General features: G+C 34.1%; 1 long non-coding RNA gene across 1 annotated transcript in view; it reads left to right on the forward strand.

The window, feature by feature from the left end:
* Nucleotides 1–14,734, forward strand: part of LOC308611365 — a 36,179-nt gene extending 21,445 nt beyond the window's left edge. Inside the window, exons 3-4 of the long non-coding RNA XR_014014881.1 lie at nt 12,378–12,599; nt 14,120–14,734. This is a non-coding gene — a long non-coding RNA (uncharacterized lncRNA). The remainder of the gene's footprint in view (nt 1–12,377; nt 12,600–14,119) is intronic.
* Nucleotides 14,735–17,487: the final 2,753 nt, after the last annotated feature.

Raw genomic sequence — 17,487 nt, forward strand, 5'->3', positions numbered from 1 at the left:
ACAAGATGTACCTCTCCATTTATTTAAGACTTCTTTAACATCTTTCAATAAGGTTTCATTTTCTCCATAAATGTCTTGCACATTTTTATTTAGATTTATTCCTAGGTAGTTTTTTTTTCCACTTTAAATAATTTTTAAGCTCTCTCTTTGTTCCTGGTTTATAGAAATCCAATAGATTTTTGCATCTTGAGCTTATATCTACCATCTTGCTAATATTGTTTTTTAGTAAGAGAGAGGATTTTCTTAGCAAAGAGGAATAAATGTAAAATTAAGTAAAAAGGTTATGGGTCAGCTCTGGTCAATAGAACTTTCCATGATAATGGAAATGTTCTTAGTGCTGTCAAAAACTACAGCCATTAGTCACATGTGTTTTTAAATTTTTAAATGTAAGTTCAATAAAATTAAAATTTCAGTTCCTAAGTCAAACTTGCCCACATTTCAAGTATTTAATAGCCACTTGTGACTAATGGACACTATACTGGACATTGTATCTCTAGACTATTAGACTGTGAAGCCATGGCGTCCCGGGATTTTATCTTTGTCAATGGCATAGTGAGATCTTTTATGTGACAGTTATTCTGTTATTAAAAAGAGAAGTTACTTAACCAAGTCATCCCTAACTTTTTGAAATAATCCAACATAGCTTTCACCATCCATGAATTTCTTGAATCATATTTATGTTTCTAAACTATTTCTTGTATCAGGTGTTCACTTTGTACCAAGTTCATTGTCCTAAAATGGCACATACCAAAGTATCAAGAGGTTCCCTTATTCCTGATAAGCTGTGATTGGATGAAGAAGACCTTGTTACCCTGCCTGTCTGATTTTTATTATAATCAGATGTTAATCTGTACCAGTCTCCATATTCAAAATTCACCTTCAAAATTATATGTTATTTACATGATGGTTGTCTTTATTTCATTTAGCTAGTATCATGACCTTATAAATGCAGTTTTGGTCATTTTCTACTAAAACCTCATATTTATCTGTGTGGAAAAACATCTCCTACTTGTTTGCCCTCTTATAAACTCTTCCTGTAATTTAATCCTCATGAGCTTTATTTCCCCTAATTCTAACTACTTAATATTTTGTAAAACATTTAAGAGATCACTGGTATGCTCTTTTTTTCAATCATCTATACATTTAAACAGTGTGTTGCAATAAGAAATAGTACTGGTAACCAGAAGACCAGAGTCCTAGTTTTACCCATAAAAATGAACTATATGTGCATTTAAATAAGTTTTATATAAGGTTATATAAGGTTTATTCTGATTCTAAAATTGTTATGATTATTTCGAAAATTATGTGTGAAATATGGCATTATTCAAAACCAATAGAGGTTTGAAATCTATTAAAAATCTACAAAGAATTCAACTATTTCACCTTTTTCCCTGATTTGATATTAAACTGTAATCCTTCATCTTTCACTTACAGCATGCTGTAGCTGCTGTTGACACAAAGACAAAATATAATGTCTAAATATTGTGTACTTGTTTTTTAAATGAATACTTTTGTTTAAAATTGTCTTTTACATAGATTCTTGATTCCCTTTTCACAACTTTTCCATTCCCCATGCTACTGCAATCAATCACTCATGATAGAAAATTATTCTCTTTTCTGTTTGCTAAAGCTCTTTTTAAAATACCAAGTTTCAAATGATGATCAATTCAAGAAACTTTGGGAAATGAACCTCATCATTTCCAGAATGAATATTTTGTTTCACTGGCTACCAGGACACCATCCTCTCCTAGATTTCTCCCCTCCTCACTCACCATTCCTTGGCAGTCTCCCTTGGTGATGCCTCCCATCCCTCAACGTCTTTAAGAATGCCCTAAGGCTCATTCCTGGCCCCCTTCACTCTCCATCTACCTTAACTACTCATGAGTTTTAATCTAGTCCCATTACTTGAATGGGAAGATGACTTATGATTCCCCAATTCGTACTTCTAGCCCTAAGCACTCACCTAACCTCCAGACTCCTAATTCCAATTTCCCACTAAATATCTCCAATCTATGCATAATAGACATTTCAAACTTAGCAAATAAAACTAAATATTTTGCTTTGATCCATCCATTGCACTCCCGTTTTTCCTGGCTCCATAACTCATCCAGTTGCTCAGGCCAAAAATGTTAGATTCATCCTTAAACTCTCACTTTCGCACAATTCCTGTGTCCAGTCCATCAGAAATTCTTGCCAGTCTAACTTGAAAATACATCCTGAATCCACCTACCTCTCACCTTACTCTTGCCGTCTTTACTTACTCCAAGCCATCATTGCTTGCCTCATCTAATGCAATAGGCAGCCTCTTCCACAACCTCCTTGCTTCCTCCCCTCTTGCCCCAATCCTTATAGTCTATAACCATTACAATAGCCAGAATAATCACAAAAAAACCATGAATCATATCACATTATTTCCCAAAACCTGTTCCCATCACTTTAGAATAAAAATTAAACTTTTTACCTGTCCCACATGCTTTATTCAGTATTTCTTCTGCCCTACTCTCCAAGCTCGTTTACTACTACTCTTCTCTCACACACACATCCAGATTTTCTTTCTGCAGTGGCTTTCCCAACATCAGGGCCTTTGCACTTGCTATTCCCTAAAACCTGGAAGATTTAAAAAATCTGTAAGATTCCTCCAAGCAAGATCTTAGAAGGTATTTACATTTCATTTTGTAGAGACATTTGGTAGAAGACATTTTTGCAAAAGATAGATACATTTTACTTTGGCGGCTATTCACACATCTGGCAATTTCCAAGTTGGTTAAATAACAAATGTGAATTGATGAAGCTAAAATAAAAGAACTGTAGTTGGTGAGACCTATGTGTTTTAAACCGTGAACTTTGAGGAATTGTAGACATGCAAACTCCACCATGGTTTCAGTGTTAATGTGTGAGAATTAGCTAAGGTATTTTCCAAATACTCATTACTCTCTAAAGAGCTTCTGGGCAGGAAATCAGAACAGGGCCTGTGGACCTGAATTTTATCTAGTACCACAGTTGATTCTGTTGCAGGTGGTTTTCAGTCAGCCCTTTGAGAGACACCAAGCTGGGGTATTTGCCCAGATATGATTACCAATGGTCATGCAAGTCACCAATGAGATACAATCGAGAATCAACAAATGACTGAAAAGAGTGACAAAAGAAGAAGAGGATCCAGTAAGGATCAGTAGAGACGCTATCCCAAGCACTCTTGGCTAGGAGTTTTACACATCCATTCATATAAATGGATGATAGTTAACAGCCAAATGGCACTGCACATTTTTTTAAGTTGCTGAGTATTAAAGTGTATGGCTAAGCATCATAAGTTTTGTTAAATTATATTTTGGTTGCTATAAAATTAGGTGTACATTGTGTGTCATAGATGTAGGGATACAGATGTGTAAATATATGTCATTGTTTCAGTTCTTCAGCTGCTACTTCATAATGTCTTTGCAACTTCTAAATGAAGGGCCTCTTCAAATATTGTTTAGAAAGGAAAGATACCTGTTCATCCCTGTCCACCTCCCTTTCTTCATCCCCTTCCTTGTCCCTTCCCTTTTTTTTTATATCTTTATTGGAGTATAACTGCTTTATAGTGTTGTGATCCCTTCCCTTCTTGAACAAATTAGTCCATTAAGTGAGGTAAAATAACCCTTTGTCAGCATGGGGGAGGTGGGCATTCAAGGGACCAAGTGACTTGGCATTGGGTCTCAGAGTCTGAGAAAGGGGAGAGGATGTCTGCATAAGGGAGCCTGGAGTTGACTGCTGAAGTCTGATTCGTGTGAAAGGGCATCCACATGAGGAAGTGGCCTTGGCAACCACTGTGTACAGATTGTCCTAACCCGTGCCAGGTGGAGAAAATGTGTGGATGGGAAAGTGGCAGCTACAAGAATTTACTTAAATACAGGAAGATTGATCAAATAATTAAGGATATTAAGAATATGGTAATCAGTGTTATTTTAATATCTGTGGAGGGAGTTAAAATATGAAAAGGGCAAAAACTAGAATGAAAGAGTGTTGAAAGGGAATGGAGGATGTTAATGTGAACACATGATTTTCAATATAGAGACATTATAGAAAAAACATAGACTATATGTATGCATATGTTTATGAATGTGTTTGTGAATATGTGTAAATGGTTATGAATATGTGTTTTCATATGTGTGTATGTATATATGTACATAAATCCCCTAGCTCTGCCTATTGAGAGTACCTGGGACCACTGCTTCCCAAGAGCAATGAATACACCTAGTGTCCAGATCTTGGTTTCTAAATACAGCTCTCCAACTGAAGGAACTAAAGCTCTTTGGAGAAATGGCTGATTCTAGAACCGCTACAGGGAAAATATAAGATGACCCTAGAACATACTATTGTTTCAAGAAGTAAGGGATCAGCCATAAAAAGAAGCGAAATTGAGTTATTTGTAGTGAGGTGGATGGACCTAGAGTCTGTCATACAGAGTGAAGTAAGTCAGAAAGAGAAAGACAAATACCGTATGCTAACACATATATATGGAATCTAAAAAAAAAAAAAATGTCATGAAGAACCTAGGGGTAAGACGGGAATAAAGACACAGACCTAGTAGAGAATGGACTTAAGGATATGGGGAGGGGGAAGGATAAGCTGTGACAAAGTGAGAGAGTGGCATGGACATATATACACTAGCAAACGTAAAATAGATAGCTAGTGGGAAGCAGCCGCATAGCACAGGGAGATCAGTTTGGTGCTTTGTGACCTAGAGGGGTGGGATTGGGATGGTGGGAAGGAGAGCGATGCAAGATGGAAGAGATATGAGGATACATGTATAACTGATTCACTTTGTTATAAAGCAGAAACTAACACACCATTGTAAAACAAGTATACTCCAATAAAGATGTTAAAAAAAAAAGAAGTGAGATATCACAGAATAATTGGGAAACATCAAAGGATATAGAAGCCAAACTGAAGGGGTTTCCACTGGACAAATCTTGAACAATCTCAGCCTCAAAATAAATAATGGCAGAAATGTATTATAGTCAATTGAATAAAATAGGAGTCTATGAGTTCATACTGATTTAAATAATTAAATTGAGTAAATTATGTTTGATGAGGAACAGGATATTTACATAATTACAAAGTGCCTTACCACAAAAATTATTAATAATGAAGGAGAAAAAAATAACTTTACAATGGAGAAGACTGGGTGATACACCTTAATCAAATGAGTCACATGATATTCCAGTAAGGTTATAGGTTAAAAGTTTGCCAAAATTGTTTGATAGGAAGCAGTGAGAAGAACAGAGCTTCACCACTGTGTTATTCCTGCCAACTACACATATCCTGAATAATCATGAGACAAATACAAACAGCTAAATCCTACAAAATAACTGATCCATATTCTTTAAAACTTTCTAGAGATTCAAGGGAAGCCTGAGAAAATTTTCCAGATTAAAAAACTAAAGAGACAGGACAACTAGATGCAACATGTGACACTGGGCTGATCCTTTTATTATGAAGGACATGATGGGGATAATTGACAAAACTTGAAAGGGGTCTGAGGATTAGTAGCTCTGTGGTCATGTGTCAGTGTTAATTTCCTTATTTTCATGATTATATTTGGATATGTGTTTGTAGGAAATACTAGAGGATTTGGGGGAGACATTGCATTGTGTTAGCAACTACTCTCAAATGGTTTGGGAAATAAATTATTTTTATTGTCATTTCAATCTTTCTTTAATTTTCGAGATTGTTAAAAGAAGGCAAAGAAAAGAGGAGTAACCCTCCTTTTCCTGGCGACTGCCATAGTTAAAAGCTCAGTTTACAATGGTGGTCAGTTTTTCAGTCTATTTGTGCTAATTTCTGTTACTAACAACATAGCATCTTATTTTCTATTTGAGGTTTTTGGATTTTTCCGAATTATGCTTTTGCTTTTTATTCGATCAAATGTCTATGAATTTGATAAAGTCCTTGGTATTAACACAAAATCAGTAAGATTCATAAAAATAAAAATAAGTTCTTGGAGAAATTTATAAATTTCTACCTGCATTCAAATTGGAGTAAGTTGGCAAGAAATTTATAAGGGGAAAATACTATAAGGAGCACTCCCATTCAGAAACTCAAAATGGTTGCACGTGTTTATCTTGTAAGAGGTCTGTGATGAAACAGCAGGATGAAGGCTATATGTCCAAACTTAAATGCAATCTTTTAAATCGCCTTTCGTGTCAGGCCATGTAAGAACTGGGCAATTCAAGAAGTAAATTAGAACAATTCTTATTTTCAATAATTTCTTAGGTCAACACTTAGAATAATGAAAGACTTATCTTTAACTCCAAGAAATCTGCACAGTTATTAAAGCAAATGTGTTGTCCTACTGGCCTACACCTGGTTACAAACAGCAGTACGACTTCAGAAAACCCTGGACACTGAGTGGGCTTTCTAACTATAGCTTTTTCTTTCTATAAAGGTGTTTTACAAGAATGCTATCTTTTGTGAAAATGTGGCCTTTAGAAAGGGTACACTAAGGTCTGTGACTTATAGACCTAGAAAAGATTTGAAATATTTTCTTAGCCTGGGAATCCACATTTTAGAGGCATAGAAAGAGAAACCCAATGAAATTAAATATTTTGCCCACCATCAAATGGCAAACAAGTAATAACGACAACACTCAAGCCTCTGTCTTCTAAATCCATTGAATGCAGCATAAATAGATTTCAATAACTGCTGATTTTCATTGTCCTCAACACTACATTCCTTCTGTGCCTTATACCTCTTCTTTTAAGAGGGATGACAACATTATCTGCAAACTTTATCTATAACTATTTTTTTTTAATTTTGCTGTTTTGTAAACTTTTTGTTTCTATGTTGAAAATGTGTAAGGACATTTACCTTCTTTCTTGAAACACCTTTGCCTGCATTTATCACATTTTATTGTTGAACTATCGTGTAGCAATAAGTACAAAAGCGCCTCTAGTAGAGGAGATAATATCAGAGGCAACAAGGTGTGTGTATGGGGGGGCGGGGTTAGAGTTGACGTACCTTAAGGGAGATGAGGAGAGAGGGAAGAGAATAGAAAGTTTATTTATTTGAAAAAATATGGCAAGTTAGAGAATTTTGGCTAAACTTAATACAATATAGCTTTCCTTAACTTAAATTCCGGGTTAACTTCCACTCTTTACATTGCCACAGACTAGGGAATAAACAAAGCAAAAAGATTTTTGGTACCACCATTTTGTGTTAATTTCATAAAAATTTCTACAAGACTTTTAAAAAATAAATTGAAAAACGAAAGTCTTGTCTTTAGCTTATTTTCCCTGCATGCTTGCACTTTAATAAGTTGATAAATGGCATTTAAACTCAATAGTTATGATTAATTCTGTCCCACAATTTTTAAAAGCACTGGGGATTGTGTGCGTGTGCATGTGCCCACCTTTACAACCAGTAAAATAAAGTTCTTGATCCAGAAATGATTATCACTTAGACTATTGAATAAAATCAGATATGATAGAGGGGCCAGCTGTTGGTAGGTTTAAAAGTCACCCTAGGTGATTAATTCATGCAGCAGTGTTGCACGTCTCTCTTTAGATGAAGCACTTAGAAGTAGAACCAAGCATGGATCTAATTTCATATCTGAGATGTGTTTTATTTAGAGTTCTTTGGCAAGTGCTTGCTCTATGTGTTTTTATAGTCTTTGGTTGTGCTATAAAAATGTCAAAATTATGAATTAACAGATATGCAAAAGTGAAATCCTAGAAGATAGGATAAACATGAAGTCCTCTAATTATCACTCAAATAAGTTTGGTTGACACAGAACTGGGAATCAGATAAAGACATTAATAATTCATAATGCTGAAGTTAAAATCTTCTAGTTACAGTACAAAAGAAATCCTAATTTGTACCACAAGGTAATGAATTCAGTACTTTTCATTTGTTAAACATTTGCTTATTACCCTGCACCGTGCATATAAAACTGTTCCCAAATTTGGAGGGCAAACAGGAAAAACAGACACTCTCTACCCTCAAGTTGTTTATACTGCAGTCAGTGAAATTTCTCTACTTTGAGATCTTTTAATTCCTCAGCTCATTGTAACATCTTCTTCAGATGAATTGTTTTTTATTTGTTAAAACCAATGTTTAGCACTTGAAATAGTTTCTTCAATGTTCCTGATAGTGAAATAGAGTCATCATGGTAATTTCCAATACTAATTATAGAGTTGATAGGAGAAATGCTCAAGATTGATAGTAAAGTGATTTCAATAATCTACAAAATGTCTTGAGGTTTCCCAGATAACAACTTGTCTCCCAGACAAAAATGCACTTATTATTTATCTTCCAAGCTTATAAAAATTTTTGTACTTTAATCATATAGAGATTTTACAACATCTTTTCATTCATATTTTAAGATATTTTGTTCAGTAGATTATCTCATTTAGAAACTATTGATTTATATATACATACTATGTAAATATTAGTATACATTTCTCAATGACTAGATTAGTGCTTTCTTAACTACTTAAATTTGTTTAATTCATATTGTTGTTCTTCAGCATTTCTTTTACTCACTGGAGCCTATCCTACTGACTTCAAAAAGCCTGAAAAATCTGAAAATCCCATTTAAAGTAACTGTATGGAAAATCTTTAAAATAACATATAATAATGGTAGAGAAGAAGTGTATTGAACATTGTGCTGAGATTATTCCATTAATAAAGAGATTAATCAATAATTCTAATATTCAGACATATAATCAAAATGAAAAACAATCATAATACTGAGCAATGACATTTTCAATAAAGGGAGATATTAAATATTGTATAGGAAACTAGAATCTGCAAAGCAGACAAGTTGGCAATGATTATACATATATTTAAAATATGTTGAAACAGTCATAGACAGTTTTTCTTTTTGGCTGAAAAGACGCCTATTGAAGTGTTTAAGCACTACTTCAACTGGAAGAGATATTTAGACACTATACAGAAAACACGATTGCAGAAGAGCAGATATTAGCAGGTGTGTGAATGTGTATGTCTTTTTGTTTTGTTTTGTTTTGTGGTACGCAGGCTTCTCACTGCTGTGGCCTCTCCCGTTGCGAAGCACAGGCTCCGGATGCGCAGGCTCAGCGGCCATGGCGCACGGACCCAGCCGCTCCGCGGCATGTGGGATCTTCCCAAACCGGGGCACGAACCCGTGTCCCTTGCATCGGCAGGCGGACTCTCAACCACTGCGCCACCAGGGAAGCCCGTGTATGTCTTTAATTAATGTATTTTCATTCATTCAAAAAGGGAAGAATGCCAAATTTACTTTAAAGGTGGCATTGTGATATGTTAAAGTTCCATTCTTAGACTTTTGCTGCTGTTGCTGTTCCTTTAGTATTCACCAAAGAGTACCGTCCTGTCATTTATCCAAGTTAGAAATCTAGGAGCAATCCTAGGATTCTCATTATAGGGTCCACTACCTTCATGCTCCCCCCTCAATAAGTAACACATTCTTGGCTCTCCTATATAGGAAAGCTCTCTCCAATGTACGCCTGCTCTGTCACTCTCCGGGTCCAGCATCTCTGCCTCAGCCTCCCATTGAAGTCACTTCTAGTTCATTCTGTGCAGGGCCATTTTTAAACCTTCCTCAGTCCTAGGCAATTGCCCTTTTAGAAGCTTTACCCTAAATGTTATCAAATGCATTAAAATGTGCCCAAGTCACATATCCAATATAATTTATAGATAACTATATGAAAGCTGAGTAACATTGCTGTTGTAGTAATATTAGTTGAAAATATTAATTACACAAGTTTTGATCTCCATTTTGCAGATTTGTTTTCATATTCTGGAGCCCTTTTTTTCAGGTTCCAAACAATTTTCTAAGTCCTTCTCAAACTCCTAGTCCCTAGTGAGTGTGCTTTTACTGTCACAGGGTTGAACAGCCCAGACAGCAAGATGTCTGAAGATGAAGACCATCACAGGGATGAGTAAATCAGATACGTGGAAGTTGGAATGCAAAGTGTTTGTAGAAAAAAATATACAAATCAAGGAAGAAATTGCAGTGTCAATTAATATGATGTTTATCAGATGATAGTATTAAAAAGCCAGGTGAAAATAAAATAACTTAATAATGTACCTATTTGTCTGATTGTTTACTAGTGATATACTGCTCAGTGTAAGGTGAGAACCACAGATATTATCTTCTGGAAAAAAACCCTTTAAGCCCTAACAGTTTCAGTTTATAAATTTCCTCTCTAATAAATGAGGAATAAAATAATTTACAATAAATTAATTATTTCCTCTTCTGAAGGTACCAATACCACAAATTCAGTCAGAAGATGGATCAAGTTTTTCATACATTTCTCTCATTTCACATTTTTTAAATAAATGAGACTATATTTTGTCTAATGACTACCAGAACAACTATCTGGAAACTGTGACTTCATTATATGTGAGAGAGTATTTTAGGAGATACAGACGTATATTTAGATGGAGATATAAATACATAGCATATATACACAATATTTAATCAGACACAGGAAATGTCGGATAGCTCCAGAGTGGTACACCCTATGTTCTGAGCTGCTCCGAAATGCAGTTCCTTTTTTTTTTTTTTAACATCTTTATTGGAGTATACTTGCTTTACAGTGGTGTGTTAGTTTCTGCTTTATAACAAAGTGAATCAGTTATACATATACACATGTTCCCATATCACTTCCCTCTTGCGTCTCCCTCCCTCCCACCCTCCCTATCCCACCCCTCTAGGTGGTCACAAAGCACCCAGCTGATCTCCCTGTGCTATGTGGCTGCTTCCCACTAGCTATCTGTTCTAATGGGAGTTCTCTGGGCACAAAGGGCACTATTTTCTGTAATGAGATTAGAAGAAAGGATTTGCTAATAATTGCTTCTATAGCAACTAAAAATCTTGGAATCCCACCTTTCAGCATTTTGAAAATCTTAAAGGGGATGTTGTCAGTAACAAAAAAATTGAAGACTGATTATGTATTTAAATTAATGATTCTTTAAATTCATCTGCCCATTCATCTTTTAAATGGATTCATGCTTCTCAGAAAATAAAATATGCTAATCCGTATATCCTTTTTCCACTGCGTAGGGCAACTATATCTAAAAACAAAAATACTATCATTTTACTTTCCTTTACTATATTCCTCCACAACTTGTGTTGTACTTTCATATTTTCTTTTCATTCTGCTAGTGAGATATATATCCATATATGTACGTATACATATATGTTTATATACACATAATATTTAGATTTTAGATATTTGCATTATGCAGGGCAATCCATAAAATGGATAGATGCTTAATTTTAATACCATTGAATACAATTTTCATAATTTTATACTTTAATTATTTTTGGAAGCACAAACCAGAAAGGGTAAAGCAAACTTGAAATGGAAAAAGATGACCAAGCTGGCATTTTGCATTTCAGACTTTATATTTGGACTACTCAGTGGGACAGATTATAATAACAAAATTTTGCTTTTGCAGGGAGGTCAATCTTTGCTTCTGCATTGCCTCATCTCTTTTAATCCCATCCAGTTTATTTTTCATCTCAGAAACTATATTTTTCATCTCTAGGAACTCAATTTGGGTTATTTTTATATCCTCTGTATGTCTATTTAAGATGTTGACTCTTTCCTTTAAACTTTTTGAACCTATGAAAATTAGTTATAATAACTGTTTGAATGTCTTTGTTTACTGATTGTACCATTTTTCAGTCTGTTTTCATTAATTAATTTTTCTCCTTGTTATGGGTTATATTTTCCTTCGTCTTTGCATCCCTAGTAATTCTAGATTGCATGTCAGATATTGTGAATTTTACTTTACTGGTTGCAGGGCGTATTTGTATTTTTGTAAATATTTGTAACTTTGCTCAAAGAAGTAGTTAAGAAATAGTTTGATCATTTTGAGGCTTCCTTGTAAGCCTTATTAGGCTGCAAGTGAAATAATTTAGTCTAGGGCTAATTTGGTCCCACTACTAAGCCTATACCCATTGAATACTCTGTGTACTGAATACTCTAGTTGATGCTGCATGTATTAAATTATATCAAAAAATATTTGTATAATCTTAAAGCAATAAATGCAACACATAAAAATATAAAAAATTTTAAAAATTAACCTTTATTAAATAAAACAAAAATGTTTTCTTCTAGTAATTGTAGTATTTTAACATATTTAAATACTGCATCCCTATGAAATTCATTTTGTTAATAAATATGAAAAGAGAATCCACCTTTATTTTTCACAGGTGACCAGGGACTTGTTCAAACACTAACATTTAACTGTATTACACAAAACATTATGCCACTGGTTTTTATGGGTTATCATTATAATTAACAGCTTTATACAACCGTTGTCTTGTGCTGTTTGTTGTTCAATGTCTAAAAGTATTGTTTAATATATATATATTTTTTTACTTTTAGCAGTTTAAGCCAGGAGAGTAAATCCAGTTCCTGTTACTCCATCCTGTCCAGAAGCACAGGTCTTAAGTGAAATTTAATACCAAAGGAACAGTTCCAAATTTTACAACGGATCTATCACTGGTTGTTAGCATATCTTCCCACACCCAAGACACCAAGATACCTTCTACTCACTGTTAAAGCTTTATGATGAGCAAAACTTCCACCACTGTGCTTCCTTAGCATGTGAGTATATTTTTAACTTACTGGTTATATATATTCTCTAATTATCCATTATTTTGTCCTTCTTTTTGATTAGATATTGATATCCACATTTTTTTTCTAATAGCTCACAGAAATTTCTCTCATTAACAACACCAATAGAAATAACAATAAAAATCACCTTGGGGGACCAAATTTATATCACATTATCAAGTTTTTATTTTGCTCCCATAAAACTTCTGCAAAATACAACCACTGTCTATCATCAGTATCATTAGAACAAAACCAAGTCATTCTAATCTCAAAAGCACAATATTTTATTTAACTTAATAAATTTCACATTATAAAAATTTTCTCATAGCATCATCCTTAATTCCTCAGTATTCACTAATATTGGGGGATTTTTCTTTCAGTTATTTGAGACTAAGGATGATTTTATTCATCTCTACAACCTGGTATATATATATGTACAATGTTTGTCAAAAGGTGGATATTCAAAAAAATTCTTGACTAAATTATGGTAATTCATGTGATCAGTTCTGCAGTTCTTAAAACTTTAAATTACGTGTTAATTCTAAGAGAAAGTCAGATAATTTTTAGAAGGATTTCCAAACCATGCTAAAGTGTCAGCCTTCATTTCCTTGTGTGAGGGAAACAGGAGAGAAATAGATGGTTTTAAAGTTCTCCAAGCTTCTGTGTCCTTTATACATCCACAATTTTAATCCTTATCATTTTCAAGATTTGCTAAATTATTTGAGATGATCCATTCTCTTATTAAAGTTACATATTTTATGTCACATACTGAGCATATGAACAAATAACTTACTGATAAATGACAATGCCCATAACATCAGGTTAATCTGATTTCCATGAAATGAGCTATAACTTCAAGAATATTAATTCATCTAATAAGGGTGATGATTTACATAATGTTGCCTAAAATATTTCTCTTGATTACTTAAGAGAGTTTTCCTAGGGGAAGATAGCTGGGAAGTCTATAGAAAAAAAAAATGACGACCATGATTAATTTAATTCCAGTCTAAAGGACTCCATATATAATGTATTTGAGAAAACCAAGTCACTATTATAGATTCAGATAAATGGTTGTATATATGAGATATTTTTAATGTAACCCAAATTATAAGAAATAGTTTTTTGGTATAGAAGCAACCACTCTTTTACCTAAAGGAAAATATAAAATCTGAGTTCATTGAAAATTTGCCTCATTGCCCTCTGTTAGTTTGTGCCTGCCCCATCCTTAGGGGCCCAGTTAAGGACTATTCTATCATCCATACATCAGAAGAGAATGTCTGTGTTCTATGTTGATAGTCAGTCTAAACAAATATTTATACAGTTGAGATCAGAGATATAAAATGTCAGTTCCAAATCCACCCATGATGGCACATATACCAGACAGATGACAAAGGTTATAAAGGCCTGTGAAATACTTGAATCATATTTTGCAACCCTTGAAAGAATTCAAGTTGGAGATTAGCAGAAACCAGGCTCAGTTCTGTCCATAATCCCCTTTATCTGTCTTCTAGCCAACAATATGAAAACCTGAAGCCAAGCTGACAAATAGAGTGTGAAGGGCCTTCTACTGCATTTAAGAAAAAACTGAGACTTCTATAGGTAGAAATTATCTTTTCTATTACTATTATTGTTGATGTTGTTGTTATTCATAGAAATAATGAAAAAAGACCCCTAAATAACATTATTCTGCTGGATTCTTTACTATATGCAACACAATAAATTAACTCGCTTCATATTACACTGGGCATATAACATGAAAACATGTGCAGAGAACAGAAATCAGTATCTGTACAGACAAATGCCCCTGTGATAGAGAAATCTATTATTTTAAGTCCAGACAATTAGATCTATTAAGGTGTAAGAGTGTTTCAGTACAGTCCTGCTAAAAGTAAACCTTAAAAGTAAATCGAAAAAAAAAAAGGAAAACTGATGCCAGTTAGATACAAAATATAAGATTATGCTATGTATATGGGACAGGATAGAACTCTGAATGCACTCACATGTAGGGAAAGCAATATTAGTGACAAATCAACTAATGTCCTTATTGAGCATAGACGTTCCAAGAAGGGTGAAGAGTACTGTATATTAGATGTAAGACTCATAATATTCAAGTTAGTTGTAAAAGAAACAAGGTAAATGCTTTCAGTCAATAGGATAGGCTGAACTGATATTGAGAATCCTTTCTTGCAATCTGAACACACAGTTTGTTATACTTGTGTTTTCTTTTATATGTTGCTTTTACATGTAGCAACACATAAAAAGAAAATGAACAAGCTTACAAAAAATGGGGGGGGGATCCCCAGTCTCAGGATTTAAGGAGAAAAAACAAATTCAACATTAGAATAGTGAGGAGGAGTTGAAACCAAGAAATTCAAGGGGGCCCTGGAAATAATAAGCCTTGTTTTTGAGGGCTGGCTTTAAATATCTGTCGTCTTATCAGAAAACAGGTAGATGCTGTTGTCTTATCAGAAAACAGGTAGATGCTGGAAAACAATAGAATAATATCTTCAAAGTACTGAGCACATATAGCTGTCCAAATTAAAATTCTACACCTCATTTTAAAAAACTACTCAAGAACAAGAAGTAAAGAAATTTTCATTCATAGACAAAGAGGAATTACCACCCACAAACTGTAACAACAACAACAACAAAATGACTAAAGCAGTAGCAGCAGCTATTGGAATTGTCTGAAGGCATTAAAAAATATTCTGATGCCTGAAGCCAATACTTGGAGATTTTTTTTTTTTAACCAGTGATCTAGGCGGTGTTTCAATAATGGGAGCTTTAAAAAGTTCTCACATAATTCTCATGTGTTTTAGGCAAGATTGGAGACCATTGTACAAAGAATGTTCTTCAGTAAGAAAGAAAATAAGCATAAAAAGAAGTAGGAAGGTGCACTGAACAGTGACCAGCAAAGAAATTTGTAATGTTGGAATGAATCTGAATAACGGTTGAGTGTAAAAAATAATAGCCAATGGGGGTATGTACAAAGTAAAACTAAAACACTAGATAATATACTGAAATACTGGAGATCAGATTTAAAATTTGAGGGGTCCATGAACCGCTTAGGAGGAAGATGAGATAATTAGTTTTAGACTTTTTCAAGTTAGAAATATATGTCAAATTTTTCAGAAAACACTAAAAATGAATACTTCATATATGATTCATAAAAAGGTAGACCATAAAAAGAGAATGAAAAATGTGTTTAAACGAAGTTAGTACCGGGAGGGATGAAACATGGAAAAATAAAGGAGAAATAGATCAATAATCACAATACATTTGATCACAGAGACAATAAAAATAAATTTAAAAATTCCAGTTTGGGCTTCCCTGGTGGCGCAGTGGTTGAGAGTCTCCCTGCCAATGCAGGGGACACGGGTTCGTGCCCCGGTCCGGGAGGATCCCACATGCTGCGGAGCGGCTGGGCCCGTGAGCCATGGCCGCTGAGCCTGCGCGTCCGGAGCCTGTGCTCCACAACGGGAGAGGCCACAACGGTGAGAGGCCCGTGTACTGCAAAAACACACAAAAAACAAAAACAAACAAACAAAAAAAAATTCCAGTTTATGCTGCTTACAAAAGACATATATAAACTATTTTTAAGATGCAATGCAATACTTCACTCGAAATAATTAATTATATACATGATAAATGATTTTTAAGATTACATATTTGGCATGATGACATGTCTACAAATTTTTAAAACTCAAAGCAATCATGTGTTTTTCATGGATTCATTTGCATATAGTAAAAAGTTCAAGCATGGATTCAAAGTATTTATATTCAATTCATGATACCAGTTATCTAAGAAGAGGAAAAATGGGACTGAAATGAGAATAGAGAGGAGAGAAAAGAAATGTGTGTGTATCTGTGTGTTTGTGTGTGTGTGTGTGAACACACGTACAACAAATGTGTGCTTCTTTCACAGCATGATTCACTGTATTCCATCACAATATTAATAAGATTTCACACAATATGGGCATCTCTGCAGAAATTAAAATTGTCCCATGCTTATGTGTATTGGGCAATGAGCTCACCTTACTATTTCCATCCATTCTTCAATTAAAATCTAGAAATGTGAATGGACTGTTAGAATTTAGTTAGTGAGCCAATTATCTTTACAGAACATGCTAGTTATGCACAGCTTTTCCTTGGCTTAACTATGTTTTAAAATAGCAGGCATTCATTTTACGTCTTTAATTGATGGCTATCACACACAATTAGTTTGAAATTTCTTATCAATATGCGTGAAATATACTTGGTTGAATCATTGGAGTAATCTTTTTTGAACTTACCCAAAAGTATGCGTTTAGCCTTCCTAAACACAGTGGCACATTTCCAAGTACAAAGTAGTTGCATTAGAATTATTCCTAATATGAAGACATTCAATATTTGTGTCAACAAATTTTCTCTTGAAAACTTAGCTTCCAGATGGAAGAAAAATAAGGGCAGAAATGTATTTAAAGGCAAATTTGAAGATGAGAAATCAAAATTCACATTCCATAGTGAAAGAAAAAGGGTTAGTAATTACAGAGAGAAAGGCAAATACAGTGCAAAAATTATTGGAACATATTTTGCTCAATTACAAACAAACTTACATGGTAAGTTGTAGCTTCCATTATTGCACCAATTTGTAGCATATTTTAATATTTTCATTTTGAAAGGAAAATTTTAAAAAGTCATCTATTGTTTTTTTAGAAAGTATCTAGAGTGGTTGAAGTGAAATAACTTTCAGAAAATGTGTTAAAATGGGGCTACAAAAGACTTAGGAGGACATAAGCTTGGTTCTTATTATGGACAGTTTGCAGATCAGCCATGGGGATACACATTATTTCCAATTTAAAATGAATGATGATTCTATACACATATATATGCATCTTAT

This window comes from Mesoplodon bidens (assembly GCF_964165515.1).
Source record: "Mesoplodon bidens genome assembly, contig: HAP1_SCAFFOLD_72, whole genome shotgun sequence".
In the NCBI taxonomy this organism is placed as follows: Eukaryota; Metazoa; Chordata; class Mammalia; order Artiodactyla; family Ziphiidae; genus Mesoplodon; species Mesoplodon bidens.